Source organism: Aquarana catesbeiana, linkage group LG05, assembly GCF_042186555.1.
Source record: "Aquarana catesbeiana isolate 2022-GZ linkage group LG05, ASM4218655v1, whole genome shotgun sequence".
Taxonomy (NCBI): domain Eukaryota; kingdom Metazoa; phylum Chordata; class Amphibia; order Anura; family Ranidae; genus Aquarana; species Aquarana catesbeiana.
In genome coordinates, this window is record NC_133328.1 from 449,171,916 (window position 1) to 449,192,732 (window position 20,817).

A 20,817-nucleotide genomic window follows, 5' to 3' on the forward strand; every position below is an offset into this window, starting at 1 on the left:
AAAAGTCCCTTGTTGATCTATACCACCATTGTATAACTTGCAAGATGACCTAATGACTGTTTCAATGTAATTTGTTAAATTGCTCAATAAAAACAAATTAAAAAGAAAATACTCTACTTAAAGTGGGGGTCCACCCTAAAAAAAAATGCATAAAAAAATACCTAAAAAAGTCAGTCTTCTCCTCCCTGTGTTGTCTTCTGGGGAATGTAGCGCGGTGTGTTATGGGAACTGTGTGTGTTCCACAACACATCGTGTCCCATTCATAAAGCGATGCACGACTCGCGAATGCACAGTAGGAAACGGGCAGTGAAGCTGTAAGGCTCCACTGCCTGTTTCCCTTAGTTAGGATGGCAGTGCTGGGACCCGAGAGCTGATCGACGGGTAGGTCTCGGGCGGCCGACATCGCGGGCACCCAGGACAGGTAAGTCTACTTATTTAAAGTCAGCAGCGTGTTTGTAGCTGCTGAGTTTTAAATATTTTTTTTCCCGGCCGAAATCCCGCTTTCAAAAAAAAGGGAAAAAAAACACAAAATGCAGCCAAAGTATTTTTTATTTTAATAATTATTTGCAAAAATACACAAAAAATAAATGTTGTTTTTGGTGAACAACAACAATGCTTTGTTTTTTCTTGGCAACCAAAGCAACTAGATAAAACATAAATAAACAGGTGCCAATTAGGCTAATTTTTTAACAATCATTTCAACTAGTTCATTGTTTTTGTTAGAACATCCACCCCCCTTATGATCACACTTACAAGATACAAAATTTAAACAGCAAAGTAGTATGAATCAATCTGTCACCATTCAGGAGGAGACGCCATCTTCTCTCTCGTGCATCCACTGCTCGGACAGTCTCAGGCTAATCCTCTCCACCCGTGACACGCTATCCTTACTTCCAGACACCGCTAGGTCATGCCCTGACATGTTTGTCATCCCAACTTCTACTGAGATGCCCTCAGTAACTCAATAACCCAGTAACCCCCTAAGGATTGATTTTATTCATGTGTATATATGATCTTTTAAGCATTCTATGATCTTTTATGATCTTTTGATTCTATGATCTTTTAAGCGGCTGCTTTTTATATAATATATATTTTTAATTTTCTTATTTATTTATTTATCTGCATAAGATTGCTGTTGTAGCAGCAATAAGGGGTACTTCAAAGCACCATAGCGCTGAGTGTTGCATGAAGGCCGTTTGTTTATTTTTAACACCAAAAAAAAAAAAACTTTACAACTGCTAGGCCATAGGTTGGACTTGATGGACTCGTGTCTGTTTTCAACCTTACCTACTATGTTACTGCTGGTAGGTTTTTGGTTCAGTGGACCCTGAACCTATACTATTGGATGGTCCAGGGTAATCTGTTGATGCTCCGGGGTAGTATTGCCTTTCCTGAAAAGATGGAACCTGAGTGGGTGTAGGCGGCATAAGTTGGTGAGTGGTCGGGGGACCAAGGGTGGAGGTAATAGGGGCAGGAATATAACATAGATAACATACGTGGTCTTAAGGGATTCAGCATATTACTATAATCGTTACATTATGGGCGGTTTATTGGCGGGGCATATGGTGTACTTGGTATTGGTGATAAGGGGGATATGTGGGGGAGGGGCTTTCATACATGCTGAGGAGGTTGTTGGCTCCTCACACACACAGGATTGAGCAGTTGACATCAAAGCCATCTGAAATGCATATTTTTACTCTGGGGGGACCTTTTTACAAATGCCTAAAAGTTGGCAAATGCTGTGTCTTCACACTGGTGTTTGGCAATTTTAGTGGACATCTCACTGACCACCAGTAAGATTTTACCCATGGGATTTCCACCTCTAGCACTTTCTCTTGTAGATCTTCTGCAAGGCCAAGAGACATCACTAGGCCTCCAGTTCAGCCTTCTCCTCGTTAATTGGGTATCAGTCCTAGAGATTGGTGTTTCCTCTAAGAACTGTTCCTGGTCAACAATTTCTTGTAAATCCCCCTCCTCTGCAGCCTCCTCTAACCCCTCTTCTTCTGGCAAATACTGTGTGCTGCCCAGGGCATCCATCAGAAATTTTTGGGCCCCTTACACAGCTTTAGGCCTGCCCCCCACAGCCTGACCACGGACCATCCTACCGAATCTGAACACTGGCCACCTCACCTGTACGTACTCAACCCCCCTTCAATCCTGTATATATGTCAGCCCCCTCACACCTGTGTATATATATGTCACCCCCCCACACACACACACCTGTATATATGTCAGCCCCCTCACACACACCTGTGTATATATATCAGCCCCTCACATACACACAGTGCTGTGTTTTGGCCTAGGCCAAACAAGGGACCTCGCACATTCACCAGGGACCTGGGACCCTGCACAGCCACCAAGGACCCCGCACAGGGACCCCACACAACCACCAGGGACCTTGCACAGCCACCAGGGACCCGGGACCCTGCACAGCCACCGGGGACCCCGCACAGTCACCAGGGACCCCGAAAAGCCACCAGGGACCCCGTACAGCTGCCAGGGATCCGGGACCCCGCACAGCCACCAGGAACCCCACACAACCACCACGGACCTCGCACAGCCACCAGGGACCACGCACAACCACCAGCACCCTGGGACCCCGCAAAGGGACCCCACACAGCCACCAGGGCCCCTGCACAGCCGCCAGGGGCCCCGAATAGACATTTGAGAAGGAAGGGGTGGGACAATTTTAGATGGAGGGGGGGCGCCTGATTTTAGTCTTGCCTGGGGCAGCACAACATCAAAATATACCACTCTATACACAAATCTGTACACACACAAGGCTCTGGCCCCTCTCTGTACACCAACAGCCCCCGTCCCTTTCCCCCACAGCCCTTACTTGTAAATAAGGTCTTCCTACCAAGTCCCAGGTCGTTTTCACAAAGCTGACATGTTGCTGAGAAGCATAGTACAGATCACACGAACAGTGAACATGCACATAGTAGCCAGAGGTGGTAGTAAAGAGCTCGATGTCGGAGCTCAGTGTCAGTGAGATAAGAATAGCAGAAGCTAGGAGATCATTTGTGTAATGCACAGCACGGCTCCCCTCCACCCACCCGTCCTGCCTTCTCCTGGCCCAGGAGAAGGCCCTGATGGCGGCCCTGGTGCTGCCTTCCCAGCTTGCTTGTGTTCTGAAATAAAGAAATAGGAAATTGTTAAAGGAAGCATTATTATACCGTTTTATATCTAAATACTGCAAATATGACTGCTGATAACTTACTGTCGCATTTCCAACACTGGCTTTAAAATGTCAAGCTTCCTTGCATGGGCATATGGGACTAGCCTTCTAGACTCTGAACCACGCCTTCCTTTTTGCAATTTACAGAGATATCGGTTGTAACAGTTTTTGAGACTTCTCCACCGTGTTTGTAATGATTGCACTGCAAAACATAAAGACAATACCAAGTTCAAATATTTTTTTTTTTAAAGATACCTGGCCATAGGTTATTCATTAAGACAGATAATCGAGACAGTAGCTAATGATAACTTGGGTGGCAAGTGCAGCAAACTGCAACCCGTGAAGCTTGTCTCCAAAAAAAGGAGCAGGAGAGTCTCTTGTGAGACAAATCTTGTGTCTTGCCATTTGCTGCAAATGCCTCACAATTATGCAGGATAATTGCATCAAAAGTGCTCCACATTGTAGTTGCCATTGAAGGCACCCCGACATCTGTTTTGCGTTTCATCATTATCGCCTTATTCCCCATTAACATTTGTTACTCTGGGGTATCATGAGAAATCTGGATGCAATCTATAATCTCAAATGCAATAATGGCAAAACCCAAAATGCATTTTTCGGGGGCCAATGGCACCTACATAGCAGTGTGGTACTGATGCAATTTATATACTGTGTATATATATATATATATATATATATATATATATATATATATATATATATATATATATATATATATAAAACCACTTAATTTTTGCTGACCCTTCTGTAGCCAATAAAGAGCACCAGGATTCATAATATATGCAAGCCACTTCCAACCATGCTCTCTCCTTCTTCACTTGATCTTTGTATAATGGATCTCTGATGTCATATATAGCCATATGTTCTCTGACAAGCCGGATGATTTCTTCATTGTCATGAAGTTCTTGCTTGTTCTTTCTATGCCTGGGAATGCCTCCTGCTGTCTCCCACACTACTCTACACTGAGCTATGGGAAGTGATGTCTGTGAGAGGAGCAAAGATATACATAGTTACATAGTAGGTGAGGTTGAAAAAAGACACAAGTCCATCAAGTCCAACCTATGTGTGTGATTATGTGTCAGTATTACATTACATATCCCTGTATATTGCGGTCATTCAGGTGATTATCTAATAGTTTCTTGAAGCTATCAATGCTCCCCGCTGAGACCACTGCCTGTGGAAGGGAATTCCACATCCTTGCCGCTCTTACAGTAAAGAACCCTCTACGTAGTTTAAGGTTAAACCTCTTTTCTTCTAATTTTAATGAGTGGCCACGAGTCTTATTAAGCTCTCTTCTGCGAAAAAGTTTTATCCCTATTGTGGTGTCACCAGTACAGTATTTGTAAATTGAAATCATATCCCCTCTCAAGCGTCTCTTCTCCAGAGAGAATAAGTTCAGTGCTCGCAACCTTTCCTCATAACTAAGATCCTCCAGACCCTTTATTAGCTTTGTTGCCCTTCTTTGTACTCGCTCCATTTCCAGTACGTCCCTCCTGAGGACTGGTGCCCAGAACTGGACAGCATACTCCAGGTGCGGGCGGACCAGAGTCTTGTAGAGCGGGAGAATTATCGTTTTATCTCTGCAGTTGATCCCCCTTTTAATGCATGCCAATATTCTGTTTGCTTTATTAGCAGCAGCTTGGCATTGCATGCCATTGCTGAGCCTATCATCCACTAGGACCCCAGGTCCTTTTCCATCCTAGATTCCCCCAGAGGTTCTCCCCCCAGTGTATAGATTGCATTCATATTTTTGCCACCCAAATGCATTATTTTACATTTTTCTACATTGAACCTCATTTGCCATGTAGTCGCCCACCCCATTAATTTGTTCAGGTCTTTTTGCAATATTTCCACATCCTGCGGAGAAGTTATTGCCCTGCTTAGCTTAGTATCGTCTGCAAATACAGAGATTGAACTGTTTATCCCATCCTCCAGGTCGTTTATGAACAAATTAAATAGGATTGGTCCCAGCACAGAACCCTGGGGAACCCCACTACCCACCCCTGACCATTCTGAGTACTCCCCATTTATCACCACCCTCTGAACACGCCCTTGTAGCCAGTTTTCAATCCATGTACTCACCCTATGGTCCATGCCAACGCACCTTATTTTGTACAGTAAACGTTTATGGGGAACTGTGTCAAATGCTTTTGCAAAATCCAGATACACCACGTCTACGGGCCTTCCTTTATCTAGATGGCAACTCACCTCCTCATAGAAGGTTAATAGATTGGTTTGGCAAGAACGATTCTTCATGAATCCATGCTGATTACTGCTAATGATATCATTCTTATTACTAAAATCTTGTATATAGTCCCTTATCATCCCCTCCAAGAGTTTACATACTATTGATGTTAGGCTAACTGGTCTGTAATTCCCAGGGATGTTTTTTGGGCCCTTTTTAAATATTGGTGCTACATTGGCTTTTCTCCAATCAGCTGGTACCATTCCAGTCAATAGACTGTCTGTAAAAATTAGGAACAACGGTCTGGCAATCACCTGACTGAGTTCCCTAAGTACCCTCGGATACAAGCCATCTGGTCCCGGTGATTTATTAATGTTAAGTTTCTCAAGTCTAATTTTAATTCCGTCCTTTGTTAACCATGTAGGTGCTTCCTGTGTTGTGTCATGAGGATAAACACTGCAGTTTTGGTTACTGAAGCCCCCCCGATTCACTCGTGAAGACTGAGGAGAAGAATAAATTCAATACCTTTGCCATCTCCCCATCCTTTGTAACCAGATGTCCTTCCTCATTCTTTATGGGGCCAATATGGTCTGTCCTCCCTTTTTTACTGTTTACATACTTAAAGAATTTCATGGGATTTTTTTTGCTCTCCTCCGCTATGTGTCTTTCATGTTCTATCTTAGCCAACCTAATTGCACCCTTACATTTCTTATTGCATTCTTTATAAATTCTGAATGCTGTGGATGATCCCTCAACCCTGTATTTTTTGAAGGCCTTCTCCTTTGCTTTTATATGCATTTTTACATTGGAGTTAAGCCATCCAGGATGTTTGTTCGCTCTTTTAAATTTATTACCCAATGGGATACATTGGCTAATGCCCTTATTTAATATGCTCTTAAAGCAAACCCATCTCTCCTCCGTATTCTTTGTTCCTAATATTTTATCCCAATTTATGCCTTTTAGCAAGGTTTATAGTTTAGGGAAGTTGGCTCTTTTGAAATTCAGTGTCTTTGTGTTCCCTTCATGTCTCCTATTTGTGTGATTTATACTGAAACTAATTGACCTGTGATCGCTGTTACCTAAATTGCCCCGTATTTCCACATCTGTTATCAGGTCTGTATTGTTGGTAATCAGTAGATCTAGTAATGTTTTATTTCTAGTTGGTGCGTCTACCATCTGACCCATAAAATTGTCCTGCAAGACACTAAGGAACTGGCGAGCCTTAAATGAATGTGCGGTTCCCTCCGCCCAGTCTATGTCTGGATAATTAAAATCCCCCATTATGATAACACTTCCCATCCTTGCTGCTAATCCAATTTGTGATAGGAGATCCGTCTCCACTTCCTCCCTCAGGTTAAGGGGCCTATAGCATACTCCCAGTATTATTTTCCCCTTAGCTTCATCCCTTTGGAGCTCTACCCATAAAGATTCCACCTCCTCCCTAGCCCCCTCAGTGATGTCATCTCTCACATTCACTTGTACATTATTCTTGATATATAGGCATACCCCTCCCCCTTTTTTACCCTCTCTGTCCTTGCGGTATAGGGTATACCCTTGAATGTTTGCCAGCCAATCATGAGAGCTGTTGAACCAGGTCTCTGAAATTCCCACAAAATCCAAATCCTCCTTGTACAACAGTATCTCTAGTTCACCCATCTTGTCCGCCAGGCTCCTGGCATTAGTGAACATGCCACATAGTTTAGACCGGTCGCATATTGTCCTCGTATTGGGTGTTTCAAGATTGCAACTTGGACTTGCTACTATACTCACCTTGTGTTTTTGTGCTTTGGTTAACCTACCACTAATGCCCCCAATATTACCCTCTGGAATATCTTCCGCGCTGGCTATCACTGTCTCTGGACCCTCCCCCCATCGCCTAGTTTAAAAACCCCTCTAACTTTTTGGCCATCTTAATTCCCAGCAGATCTGCACCCTCCTCATTTAGGTGCAGTCCGTCCCTTCTATAGTACCGGTTACCGACTGAGAAGTCGGCCCAGTCCTCCAGGAACCCAAATCCCTCCTTACTACACCAGCTCTTCAGCCACTTGTTTACTTCCCTAATCCCCCTCTGCCTCTCTGGTGTGGCTCGATGTACCGGTTGTATTCCTGAGAACACTACCTTGGAGGTCCTTTTCCTCAATTTAGCTCCTAAGTCCCTAAAATCGTTCTTTAGGACACTCCATCTGCCTCTGACTTTGTCATTGGTGCCAACGTGCACCATGACAGCCGGGTCTTCCCCAGCCCCTCCCAGTAATCTGTCCACAAGATCCGTGATGTGCCGAACCCGAGCGCCCGGTAGACAACATACTGTTCGGTGCTTCAGGTCTTGGTTACAGATTGCCCTCTCTGTCCTTCTAAGAATTGAGTCCCCTACCACCAGAATCTGTCTTTCCTTTCCCTTTGCTGCCCCCCCACTCTCACTGGAGGAGTTCTTCCCCTGGCTGCTAGGAGAGTCCCTCATCTCCAGCAGTGCTGGTCCCTGACTGGTTACACCAATGTCACTCAATGGAGCGTACTTATTGGGATGCTCCAGTCCTGGATCGGCCTCCCTGGCACTTCCCCCTCTACCCCTCCTGACTGTCACCCATCTACTCTTTGCTAGTGCCTGCACCTCTTTGTCTCCACCCGCCTCTGTGCTGGCCCCTGCCGGCACCTGCCGTGTACGTTCCTGGCTCACCTTTAGTATGGAGAGACTTCTCAGTGCTGACAGTTGCTTCCCCAGATTCAGAACCTGGGCTTCCAGGGAAACAATGTGCTTACATTTTGCACAGCAGTATTCGCCCTCGATCGGATGATCAAGGAACGCATACATGCGGCAAGATGTACAAAGAGTCGCCTCTCCACACCCGCCGGGCATCGTACCTATTAAATTTGGTGAGGATTTGGGTATTTTACCCTGTCCAAATTACCTAACAACTAGCTTCCTGGCACTAATACTCAAGACAATACACAGGTACACGACAAGACAATACACAGGTACACAATACACAAGTACTAACGATCCACACACACTACTCAGACAACACTCAGATACTCACACTACACAGGTACTATGACCCCTGTTATAACCTCCTGTTTTAAGATCATGTGCTTTGGGCGGAACAGTCGGAAAAAAAAAAAAAAAGTACTGTACTTCAGTGAAAGTCGCAACAAGTCACAACAAAGTCACGGTGATATGCATGTACATGTGACTTTGTTGCAACTTACATTACTGTCTATGGAGATCAAGTGGCACTGAAGTCAGCAAAAAGTAGTGCAAAAACCTTTTTTGGAGTCGCAGCAATTAGAATGGGGACAATTGAAATACATGGATTTTGACTTGTCATGTGACTTAACATGAGTCAAGTCGCACAACAAGTTGCACTAGTGGAAACTGGGACTCAATTGGAGTTGTACAGAGCAAAGGAGAAGGATCAATTGGAGCTGTATATAAGGAGGAAGTTCTCCCTGGTTTTGTTGGTATCAAGTTGGGCATCCCATAATTCCTATCCACATCAAAGTTATTACCCCCTAATAAAAACACAAAACAAAGCTCAAGGACTGTTCACAGTGTTCGGATGAAAGCTGAAGATGTTGTGTGCCTGGCTGTCCAGCAGTGGAGAACCTTATCACCTGCAACCCCTACAGGGGTAGTGCTACATACAATACATCATTTGTATTCCTGTGTACCTCAATTCACTGGGAGTACTGTGCACTTCCACGTATCTCATACATTTTTATTACTCTGTGTTCCTGTAAGCTCAACATCCCACCACTGCTACGATTCCCCTGTCTCCCTCTGAACTTGGACCCTAGTGCAGTAAATGCTTTCAACTAGTATTCCATGTCCTGCCTGTCTGTAAGACTAGCACTCCAGTGCTGCCCTAAACTCCTGCCATTCCTGCGAGTCCGGTATTCTGTGCTTTCTAGGATACTCAGCTATAGCCTGCATGGGTGTACTCAGTCTCCGAGCACACTGGCATCCAGCATTCAGTCCCATGCATAACAATCTTATATTGAAACGTGCTATCTATACAATGTATGCCAAAACAGTACACTGTTTTATCTTAATTTCAACAGAATTATTTTTAGTAAAATGTACATTACAGTTAGATTGTTATTAAAATGATAAAGATAAAGATGTTCAAATCGGTAAAAGTAATGCAATGGAAAGCTGGTTGTCAAGGAAACAACCCAATTTAAACTACTTTCCAACATCTACAAAACTTTATACTTTATTTTTTGCATCTCTTTTCTGCTTGCTTTCTTATAGGTGTTAAGATTGCTGTATTAAATAAAATATTTAAAAGATCAAGTTGAAATAAAGAAAGCTTAAGATATGCTAAAGATGTTGTTGTGATAACTTTGAAAAACACAACTGTGGATACATTTTAATATTTTCCTTTTTTTATGATCGTGGGGGTTATTTTTCCCCACTATCAAATAATGGTTGCATATGTAAGTAGTCAAAAAAATTATTCTTTCTATAGAACGGTTTATTGTCAAGGACATGAGTTTGTGTCCACTGAGGGAAGAACAATTTGGGTAACAGGTGTGTACCTAGACTTGTGTTGTAACATAGGAGTGAAGGAGTGCAGGAGGCACAGGGGCTTGCTGGGGTGCCTGAATAGTCCATGTGATAGCAGGTGAGTACCTGAAGATAGCAGGTGAGTACCTGAAGCTGTATGGTAACTCAGGAGTCACTCTGGAATACAGGGACATGCTGGAGGCACAGGGAAGAACAAAGTGCACTAGAGGCTCAGGGCTAAACTGACACACTGAAGCACAGAGACACTGGAGCAATGCTGAGGCACAGGAGTCATGAAGACACTGGAGAACAGGGACAGCAGGTCACAGACAGGTGGAAATGCATATAGGAGGACTATTTGCTCTGAAAAACACTAACACACTAGGTATGTGTTTTCAAGGTGAATGACTCATCAGGACATCAGTATGACGATACGTACATTGAGACAGGCTTATAGGAAGAAAAACTGGTTCACTGGAGACACCTGGATGTGATAAGAGGCCCGAGCTACAAACAGGGCTTGCACTTGTTATAGTGAAGACAGTGTTATATGATAAAAACGCTACATAACCTGGGTGCAGGGCGGAATGCACAGTTAAATGTGAGCAATGCATGATAGCTTATGAATTTTTAAAGTTGTATATGTCAGTCGCCTAAATAAAAAAACATTTTTTACACTATTGGAGCCCTTTATTTCCTCTGATTTTATGAAATCCCAGACGTGGTGAGAGGAAGGAGCGGTGTTACCTTGGATGATTAACCCCTTGGGGGAAAGCGCTGACTGATCCATTCTAGCAGGGGGTCAATCCTGTCTGGTGAGTTCTCATATGTGGTGATGGCTTATTGCTGAACACGAGAGCACTTTTTGAAGAGCATGTTATAATCAATAGAATTTGGTTTGCACAGTTTGTATGAAGCACTTTTTTTTGGACAGTATTGCACAAGATAAATGATAGTTGCAAGCAGCACTTGAAGGATGTTATTCATTAACAGACTTTCTCTATAACCACTTCAGCCCCGGAAGATTTTACCCCCTTCCTGACCAGAGCGTTTTTTGCGATTCGGCACTGCGTCGCTTTAACTGACAATTGCGCAGGCGTGCGACGTGGCTCCCAAACAAAATTGACGTCCTTTTTTCCCACAAATAGAGCTTTCTTTTGGTGGTATTTGATTGCCTCTGCGATTTTTATTTTTTGCGCTATAAACAATATAAGAGCGACAATTTTGAAAAAAACGCATTTTTTTTTTTACATTTTGCTATAATAAATATCCCCCAAAAATATATAAAAAAAACATTTTTTTTCCTCAGTTAAGGCCGATTGTATTCTTCTACATATTTTTGGTAAAAAAAAAAAAAAAAAAATCGCAATAAGCGTTGATTGATTGGTTTGCGCAAAAGTTATAGCGTTTACTAAATAGGGGATAGTTTTATAGCATTTTTATTAAACATTTTTTTTTTTTACTAGAAATGGCGGCGATCAGCAATTTTTATTGTGACTGGGAAGTTATGGCAGACATGTCGGACATTTTTGACACATTTTTGGGACCATTGTCATTTATACAGCGGTCAGTGCGATTAAAAATGCATTGATTACTGTGTAAATGACACTGGCAGTGAAGGGGTTAACCACTAGGGGGCGGGGGGGTTAAGTGTGTCCTAGGAGAGTGATTACTAACTGTCAGGGGGGTGGGCTGGTGTGTGACGTCACTGATCTCTGCTCCCAATGACAGGGAGCAGAGATAGAGTGACACTTGTCACTAGGCAGAACGGGGAGATGCTGTTTACATCAGCATTTCCCCGTTCGTCCTCTCCATGAGGCGATCGCGGGTATCCCCGTGGCGATCGAGTCCGCGGGACCCGCGACCCGACTCACGGTGTTCCTAGCTGGCGCACACGCAATGGCACGGCAGGGAATTCAAATGGACGTACAGGTACGCCCATTTGCCCTGCCGTGCCATTCTGCCGATGTACATCGGCGTGCGCCGGTCAGGAACCGGTTAAAAGCTGCACTATATGGATTATGCACTATATAGGACATTATAATTCAATAATTTAGTATTGATCAGAATCCCAAAACTATACCTCTCACATGTGTACAGATAGACAGCGGCGCTAATATAAATTGTGTAAAATAATGGGTCAGAGCAGCATAATGCCTATGACCCTCTACTTATACATAAAAATAATAATAATAGTGTCATGAAAAAAATTATTTTTATGATGAAGAAGTCTTTTCGATGAAACATGTCTTGGGCATGGTTAGACGGCATTCTATCGCACTGACATTAGACGCCGCTGTCTGAGGAGGACTACACCGATCGGATGGCTGGGCCTTAGAAGGTTGGGTGAGAGATACACCAGTTCACACTTCAGGTCCGCTGTGACCGCGGTGCACCGTTGGATCACTGATCCTGTTGCTTGTTGTGCTCGCTGTGGATTTTTTTAAAGGATTTTATGTTTCAGTTTAAAAGTGAGTGTAACCATTGAAGTGTGTTTGGAATGATTTTAATAAATCCGTCAAAATGGTATCACACTATGTGGAGCACTTTATTAATTTTTTCACATATGGAGCTGGCTTGATTGGATTCATGGTTCATCACATGCAACCCAGGTGTGGTTCAATTGCTGTTTTGCTGAACACGAGAGTGGGAGGCTATACAATCTGGTGAGTGCGCTCTTCAGAGGGAGTGGTGTCACTATCATGGTGGTGTGGTGGAAGAGTAGAAGATTTTTCACACAAGAAGATTGAAAAACAACTGTTGAGCTTGATCATTAATTTCTTGTAATTTATCATCTATAGTGACACTTTTCACTGGGTGTTAAAGAAATGTTTTTCATGATAAAAATATTTTTTTTTCATGACACTATTATTATTATTATTTTTATGTATAAGTAGAGGGTCATAGGCATTATGCTGCTCTGACCCATTATTTTACACAATTTATATTAGCGCCGCTGTCTCTATCTGTACACATGTGAGAGGTATAGTTTTGGGATTCTGATCAATTTATATATTTATTTAAGTGGCAGCTTTTTTCACTGTACTCTGTGTATGTACACACATTTTGTATTCATTTACACATCTTTTATACAGCTTTGCACTTTTCTTTGGCGCAGTGGAGTAAGAGAGATTCAGGGGCGGTTTATTTGTATATCTCTTGCTACAAACAATAATTTAGTATTATTTGGTTGATGGTTTAAGCGCTGTGATTAAAGATAATGTTAAAATGTTAAGTCTTCCTCTTTAATTGTACCTACAGGTAAGCCTAGAATACGACTTACCTGTAGGTACTGTAAATATCACCTAAACTTGCACCGTTTAGGAGATATTTACTATATATATGCTGCCGCCAACGTCATTGGTGCATGCGCACTGAAGGAACGGCCCGGTCGTGCCATTTCTTCAGGACCCATGCCACGTCAGGCGGCTTTGGCGCACATGCGTGGGGGGGATGTCTTCGCGGCTCTGGCCAATCACCGTGCCAGAGCCTACAAACCCAAAAATAACTCCGGGAAAGATGTGGGCCCTGTCAGCGGTGTGTCGGTGCAGTTTCAGGGCATAGTTCTAAGGTAAGTATTTCATAATGAGCTAGTATGCGATGCACACTTTGCAGGTTGTTTTTTTTGTCTTGCAGGTTGTTTTTTTTTGTTTTGTTTTTTTCGTCTTGCAGGTTGGTTTTGTCTTGCAGGTCTTTTTTTCTTTTTTTTTTGAAGGTTTACAACTTCTTTAAGGGCGAAGTTTTATGCAAACACATCAGGTCTTACACACATCAGCTGATATTCTTGGCCATTGAGTTAATATTTTTTTGGCCACTAGGGATGAGCCGAACACCCCCCGGTTCGGTTCGCACCAGAACCTGCAAACGGACCGAAAATTTGCACGAACGTTAGAACCCCATTGACGTTTATGGGACTCGAACGTTCAATATAAAAAGTGCTCATTTTAAAGGCTAATTTGCATGGTATTGTCCTAAAAAGGGTTTGGGGACCCGTGTCCTTCCCCAGGGGACATATATCAATGCAAAAAAAACTTTTAAAAACGGACGTTTTTTCGGGAGCAGTGATTTTAATGATGCTTAAAGTAAAAAAAAGTGAAATATTCCTTTAAATATCGTACCTGGGGGGTGTCTATAGTATGCCTGTAAAGTGGCCTGTTTTTTCCGTGCTTAGAACAGTCCCTGCACAAAATGTCATTTTTAAAGGAAAAAAAGTCATTTAAAGCTGCTTGCGGCTTTAATGTAATGTCGGGTCCTGGCAATATGGATGAAAATCAGTGAGACAAACGGCATTGGTACTCCCCAGTCCATTACCAGGTCCTTTGGGTCTTGTATAGATATTAAGGGGAACCCCGCACCCAAATTAAAAAAGGAAAGGTGTGGGGCCCCCAGGCCCTATATACTCTGAACAGCAGTATACAGGCGGTTCAAACAAGACAGGGACTGTAGGTTTGTTGTTAAGTAGAATCTGTTTGTAATTTTGAACTGGTACATTTTTAAAGTGTTTAGCTCCAGCCAAAACATCTATTTTAAGCTTTTTGGAAAACCTAGGGAAGGGTTATCACCCCTGTGACATTTGTTTTGCTGTCTGTGCTCCTCTTCAGAAGATTTCACCTCACTTTTTGTCCCAATGACAAATGTTTTTTTGAAAATTTGGGGTTTTTAGTGAAACTAAGATTGGTGATAAAGCATCAGTGGAAAGGAGAAAAGTTTTTCCCATATTAACTCTTACAGGAGAGTATTTCCCTTCCTAAGGCTTCATTCACACTAGCGCGTTTTTTGATGCATTTTGCAGAAATGCACGGGAATTTTTTAACATGGGTTCCTATGGAACATGTTCACATCAATGCCTTTTTGTTTCTCTGTATTTTTGGAAAGGGTCGGGGACTTTTTTTCATGCAAAAAGCAGCGTTTTGCATGTAATGGATTTCAATGGACAAGCATCAAAAACGCAAGTGCACCGTTTTTGCAGCGTTTTTGCAGCGTTTTTGCCGTTTTTTTTAATTTTTTTTTTTTAGACTGTAAAAAAAAAACTGTAAAAAAAAAAAAAAAAAAAATGCAAAACGCAAATCACGGCAAAAACGCAGCTCAAAAACGTGGCAAGCATGAAAAAAAACCTCCAAAAACGCTCAAAAGCAACATGCATAGGTGTGAATCGAGCCTAAGGGTAGATTTCATCTCACTTCCTGTTGTCTCCTTTTGTTTGCAAGTAGGAGTCATTTGAAAGTTGGATGTTTGAAAGTAGGGGCCTGCCCTATATACTCAGCAGAAATTTGGGCCTAAGGTGTTGTTGTGGCCACAACACTGTATGCCCTCACAGGGCCCTGCTGTGAAATATTAGATCAAGAATTGTAATTACATGCCCCTGTTGAACAGGGGCAGAAAAATTGGGCCTTTGGTGGTGGTGCTGGTGCCACAACACTGTAAGTCCTCACAGATACTCTTGGTGGGCGCAGAAACGGGCCCTGCTGTGAAATATTAGATCAAGAATTCTAATTACATGTCCCTGTTGAACAGGGGCTGAAAAATTGGGCCTTAAGCACTGGTGCTGGTGCCACAACACTGCAACCCCTCACAGATACTCTAGTTGGAGGGCAGGAACTAGCCCTACTGCAAAGAATTGCATCAAAAATTGTAATTACATGCCCCTGTTAAACAGGGGCTGAAAAATTGGGCCTTAGGCACTGGTGGTGGGACTGGCAGCGCCCAGAACCAAAAATGTTCTTACAAGCTATCATCATGATCATTGAGGAGGAAGAGGATAATTACTCAGTATAACAGGATAGTCACTCAGCATCAGCATAGGCAGTCTTTGGAGGGATCTGACATTCCAAAAAAATGTATTCGGTTACATCAGCATCAGGTGCTTGGTAGCTGGTGGTGATCCAAGACTGATTCATTTTTATGAAGGTCAGTCGATCGACTAAGTCGGTGGACAGACGCTACCTGTAATCGGGTTATAAAGCCTCCAGCAGCACTGAATGTGCGTTCCGAAAGAACACTGGATGCAGGACAGGCCAGTATCTCAATTGCATACTGTGCAAGCTCTGGCCAGTGATCCATCCTCAAGACCCAGTAACCCAGAGGATTTTCGGTGGGAAAGGTGTCCAAGTCAGATCTTACCCCTAGGTATTCCTGCACCATGTAAAACAGATGCTGGCGATGGTTGCTGGAACCGATCATACCTTGGGGCTGCAGACTATAAAATTGTCTGAACGTATCAGTCAGACAGCCACCTTCTCCACCGCTCCTTCTTTGACTGACCGAAGCCTCAGCAACATGTTGTCCAGAAACAGGAGTTTGTAACCTCCCAGTCTCTGGGAATGCATTGCACAGACCTTTCTGCAAGGCCTTCCGAAGATGTTTCATCCTCTGCTCCCTCTGTGACGGCAAGATAAGGTCCGCAACCTTACCCTTGTAATGTGGATCAAGGAGGGTTGCCAGCCAGTATTGTTCCTTCTCCTTTGATACCACGAATACAAGGATCCTTCCGCAGGCTTTGCAGGATCAGGGAGGCCATGCAGCGTAGGTTTGCTGAGGCATTCGGCCTGGAGTCCTTTGGGTCACTAAGGACAAAATGATCTGCAGCCACCTCCTCCCAGCCACGTACAAGTCCATGTGTTTCTTGGGACTGTAAATGATCCCTTAAAGACTGCTGCTGATGCTGAGTGCCAGGCTCCACCTCCATACTGACACAATCCTCCTCCTCCTCCTCGCCCTCTTCCTGTGTGATCGGCGGGCATGCAGGAACACTGTCTGGATAAAGGGGCCTTGAGAGCTAAGGAAGTCCTCCTCTTCCTGCCTCTGTTCTGCCTCAAGTGCCCTGTCCATTATTCCACGCAGCGTGTGCTCCAACAGGTGGACAAGGGGGACAGTGTCACTGATGCATGCACTGGAACTGCTCACCATCCTCGTGGCCTCCTTGAATGGTGACAGGACAGTGCATGCATCCCCGATCATGGCCCACTGGCATGGGGAAAAAAAAACAAGCTCCCCTGACCGTGTCCTGGTGCCATAGTTGCACAGGTACTCATTGTTGGCCCTCTGCTGCATGTGCAGCCACTGCAGCATGGCCAACGTTGAGTTCCACCTGGTGGGCATGTCACAGATTAGGCGGTTCTTGGGCAGGTTAAATTCCTTTTGGAGGTCTGTCAGCCGAGCACTGGCATTATATGACCAGCGGAAATGCACACAGACTTTCCTGGCCTGCCTCAGGACATCCTGTAAGCCCGGGTAACTGCCCAAGAACCGCTGCACCACCAAGTTAAGGACGTGAGCCAAACAGGGCACATGGGTCATTTGTCCCTGTCAGAGGGCGGAGAGGAGGTTGTTGCCAAACCACCATTCCTGCCTTAAGTTGGCGTGGCGTCAACCACCTCTGAAGCTGCCCCTGCAGAGCTGACAGAACCTCTGCCCCAGTGTGGCTCCTGTCCCCATGGCACACCAGCTCAAGCACCGCATGGCATCTTTTGGCTTGCATACTTGCGTAGCCCCTTGAACGCCTACGGAGCACCGCTGGTTCCGAGGACAAAGCACAGTTAGAGGCCATGGAGGAAGAAGAAGAGGAGGGGGTGGAGGAGAGAGGTGTGTCAGAATCATTAGTAGTGGCATTTTGGAGTCGTGGTGGTGGAACAACCTCCAACACTACTGCACCTTGTCCTGCATCCTTCCCAGCTGCCAGAAGAGTCACCCAATGCGCCGTGAAACTTAGGTAACATCCCTGTCCATGCCTGCTGGACCACGAGTCAATGGTAATATGCTCCCTGCCACTGAGGAACCGCACATTCCAAAAACTCACTGAAGGGGGCAGAGTCTACTAACTGAAAAGGTAGCAGTTGAAGTGCTATCAATTTTGCCAAGCTAGCATTCAACTGCTGGGCATGTGGATGGCTGGGAGCGAACTTCTTTTGGCGGTGCAGCAGCTGGGGCAGGGAAATTTGCCTGGTACAATCTGACGTCGGTGTACCGAAAGCAGATTGCCCACAAGTCCTTGGCTGTGACACACCTAATTCTACACCTTCATTCCTCTCAGTGCAGGTCTCAGAGAGGACTGAAGGTATAGTGGGGTTGGAGATCTCAGCTGATGAGGAGCAAGGAGAGGTCCTCTTTGTTCTTTGGTGTGGGTCTTTTAGGTACGCTTGGCAACGAACTGCATGGCAGGTCAACATATGTCTGGTCAAGCATGTGGTGCCCAAGTGGGAGATGTTTTGGTCACGCGAGATACGCTTGAGACATATGTTGCAAATAGCAGCGGTGTGATCTGATGCACTCGTCTCAAAAAAGGCCCACACCAAATAACTTTTGGAATAACGCTCAGAGACAGCAGCACCCTGCACATATATATATATATATATATATATATATATATATATATATATATATATATATATATATATATATATATATATACACACACACACACACACACACACACACACACACACACACAATACACTGTAAGTGCAGCTAACTGACTGACTGTCCTGCCTAATCTATCTAACGTAAATCAAATGACACTGTCTCTATCTCTCAATGCTGGAACACACTACACAGGGCCACCATGCAGGCGGCCTTATATAGTGTGGGGCGTGTACTAAACCCCCTGAGCCATAATTGGCCAAAGCCACCCTGGCTTTGGCCAATTACAGTTCTCTCTACAGACGGCGCTGTGATTGGCCAAGCATGCGGGTCATAGTGCATGATTGGGCAATCATCAGCCAGCAATGCACTGCGATGCCGCAGTGAATTATGGGCCATGACGCGCCACATGAATTTGGCGCGAACAGTCCATATCGTTCTCAATTCAGCGAACGGACGAACAGACGATGTTCGAGTCAAACCCATGTTCACGAAGCTCATCCCTATTGGCCACTGAAGACAGGTGTTTAATAGGTATTAATAAAGTTTAGTATGTCCAACTTCACATATGTACCAACTATATTCTTATAATGTGCTTACATCAAAAAATTGTAAAAAAGACTTCAATAAACCACAATATGCGTTCTTATATATACACCCTTACCCTCCTATTTTTTCAAAAAAAGCCTTCTGTGGGACTCCAGTGTAACTTTCCTCTGTGCCTTTGTCTCCTCTCTGAAAAGATCTTCCTCCACTTCCTCTAAATGGGTGTCAGAAGCTCCTAAAAATAAATTTTAAATATATAGTGCAGTGTTTCTCAACTCCAGTCTTCAAGGCACCCCAACAGGTCATGTTTTCAGGATTTCACTCAGATGAAACAGCTGTGGTAATTACTAAGGCAGCGAAACTGATCAAATCACCTGTGAAAAATAATGGAATAATTGTGTCAGGTAAAGTTAAGGCAACAGCCTAGTAAAACACCTAAACAGCAATCACCTAGTGGTAATAAGTGCAAGTACCTTTACGTTTATATAAGTTTCTGTGCAACTAGGAATCCCAAATCCCACAACAAAAGCCTTGAACACTGCTGTGACATGGATCTGATAACTGATCTGGTTACTGGTCTCTGGGTGGGGCTTAGGCTGAGGCTTAGTACAGAGAACTAAATAGAGAACATACAAACATTTTGCAACAAATCTTTGGTCTATAATTTAACTGCTGGGAGCAGATTATGCAATCATAGTTATATGTAAACAAAATATGTTGGCATGACTTTGTTGGCATTCATGCAGATAACTATTACTTGTAATAGTCTTACCTTCACTCCCTTGTTACATAAGTTGTGTGGGATTTATAAATATACCTATGTAGTCCTATAGCCACCAGCATTAGACAAATTAGACAAATAAAAGACTCTGACAGACCTTGTCTCATCTTTTTTTTAAACATTTCAGTTTAAGGACCCTTTTGATGAGGGGAATGGCTATTACTCTGATATGTCAGCACAGAGCACTGGAGTGGGAGGGCAGCAAGGATCCAGTGGTGTCTCCAGCTTTCATATTTAGGGGGGGCACATGGGGGGACAGGGACAAAAGTAGGGGGGCAACTATAAAATGCATATATATATATATATATATATATATATATATATATATATATATATATATATATATATATACTGGGGCCCTTTACTACGATCTCACAACGGGCCCTTTCACATGTTCTGCAGTGAGCTCCCTTCCTACTGTATTGGGGCCCCCCAGGGTGGCAGAAAACAAGAGATATATGTCACCAGCATACCAAGAACATATAAGGGTCCAAAGCAGTGGGAGAACTATCAGGGTTGCAAAGGTTGTCTTGCCACCGGGCCCTGGTGTTCTGCCACTGTGGGGTTCCCCAGCCTCCTCTTGCTGTCCTGCCCCTGCTATTGACAGCGCTGGTCTGGCATCTCTTGGAATTTACAGGCTGGTTCTCCTGTCCTAAGGATGGGAGAAATCAGTCTGTTTTTTAAGTAACTGAGAGTCCTGGTGGAGTCCTTCCTGCAACTCTTTCTTCTCCCTGCCAATGAGGATGCAGGGGAAGGAGCAGATTGGGCGGCCGTGGTTGTGTGAGTGCTCGCATTATGCAGTGTCAGCGAGCAAAGGGAGGGGGGAGGAATCACCCGCAGGAGCTGACTGGGGACTCTCTCCCTCTTAGACATTGATTTTTTGTAAAAAAAAAAAAAAAAAAATTTTTTTTTTTTATTGGGGGGGGGGCACATGGTGGGGCACAGCATAATGTTGGGGGGGTCAGGGCCCCCTCTGCCCCCCCCCTAGGGATGCCATTGCAAGGATCTAATAAAAATTATGTTAAAGTGGAAGTCCACCCTAACACTTAAATTCTCCCCTGCAATCATTAATGTGAGCTGAGTTCAGGCTTATATCTCAAAATGTTTTTCTACCTTCATTTTGCAGTATCCAGTGCTGTCACGGGACTTCAATTCCACTTCCTTCTGAGCTTAAAAGCAGCCAGTGGGTGTGGTTACTGAAAGCTAGTGACATCACTTCCTGGGAGGGACACTGTTCCTGTGTAGCC

At 44.0% G+C, this 20,817-nt stretch overlaps 1 long non-coding RNA gene across 1 annotated transcript; it reads right to left on the reverse strand.

The window, feature by feature from the left end:
- Positions 1-531: 531 nt before the first annotated feature.
- On the reverse strand, positions 532-19,382 carry LOC141145922 (uncharacterized). The gene is made up of 4 exons (XR_012244702.1): positions 19,263-19,382; positions 18,908-19,163; positions 3,221-3,380; positions 532-3,131 (listed from the first exon to the last, which is right to left on the reverse strand). It is a non-coding gene; the product is annotated as an uncharacterized lncRNA (long non-coding RNA).
- Between the last annotated feature and the right edge of the window lie 1,435 nt (positions 19,383-20,817).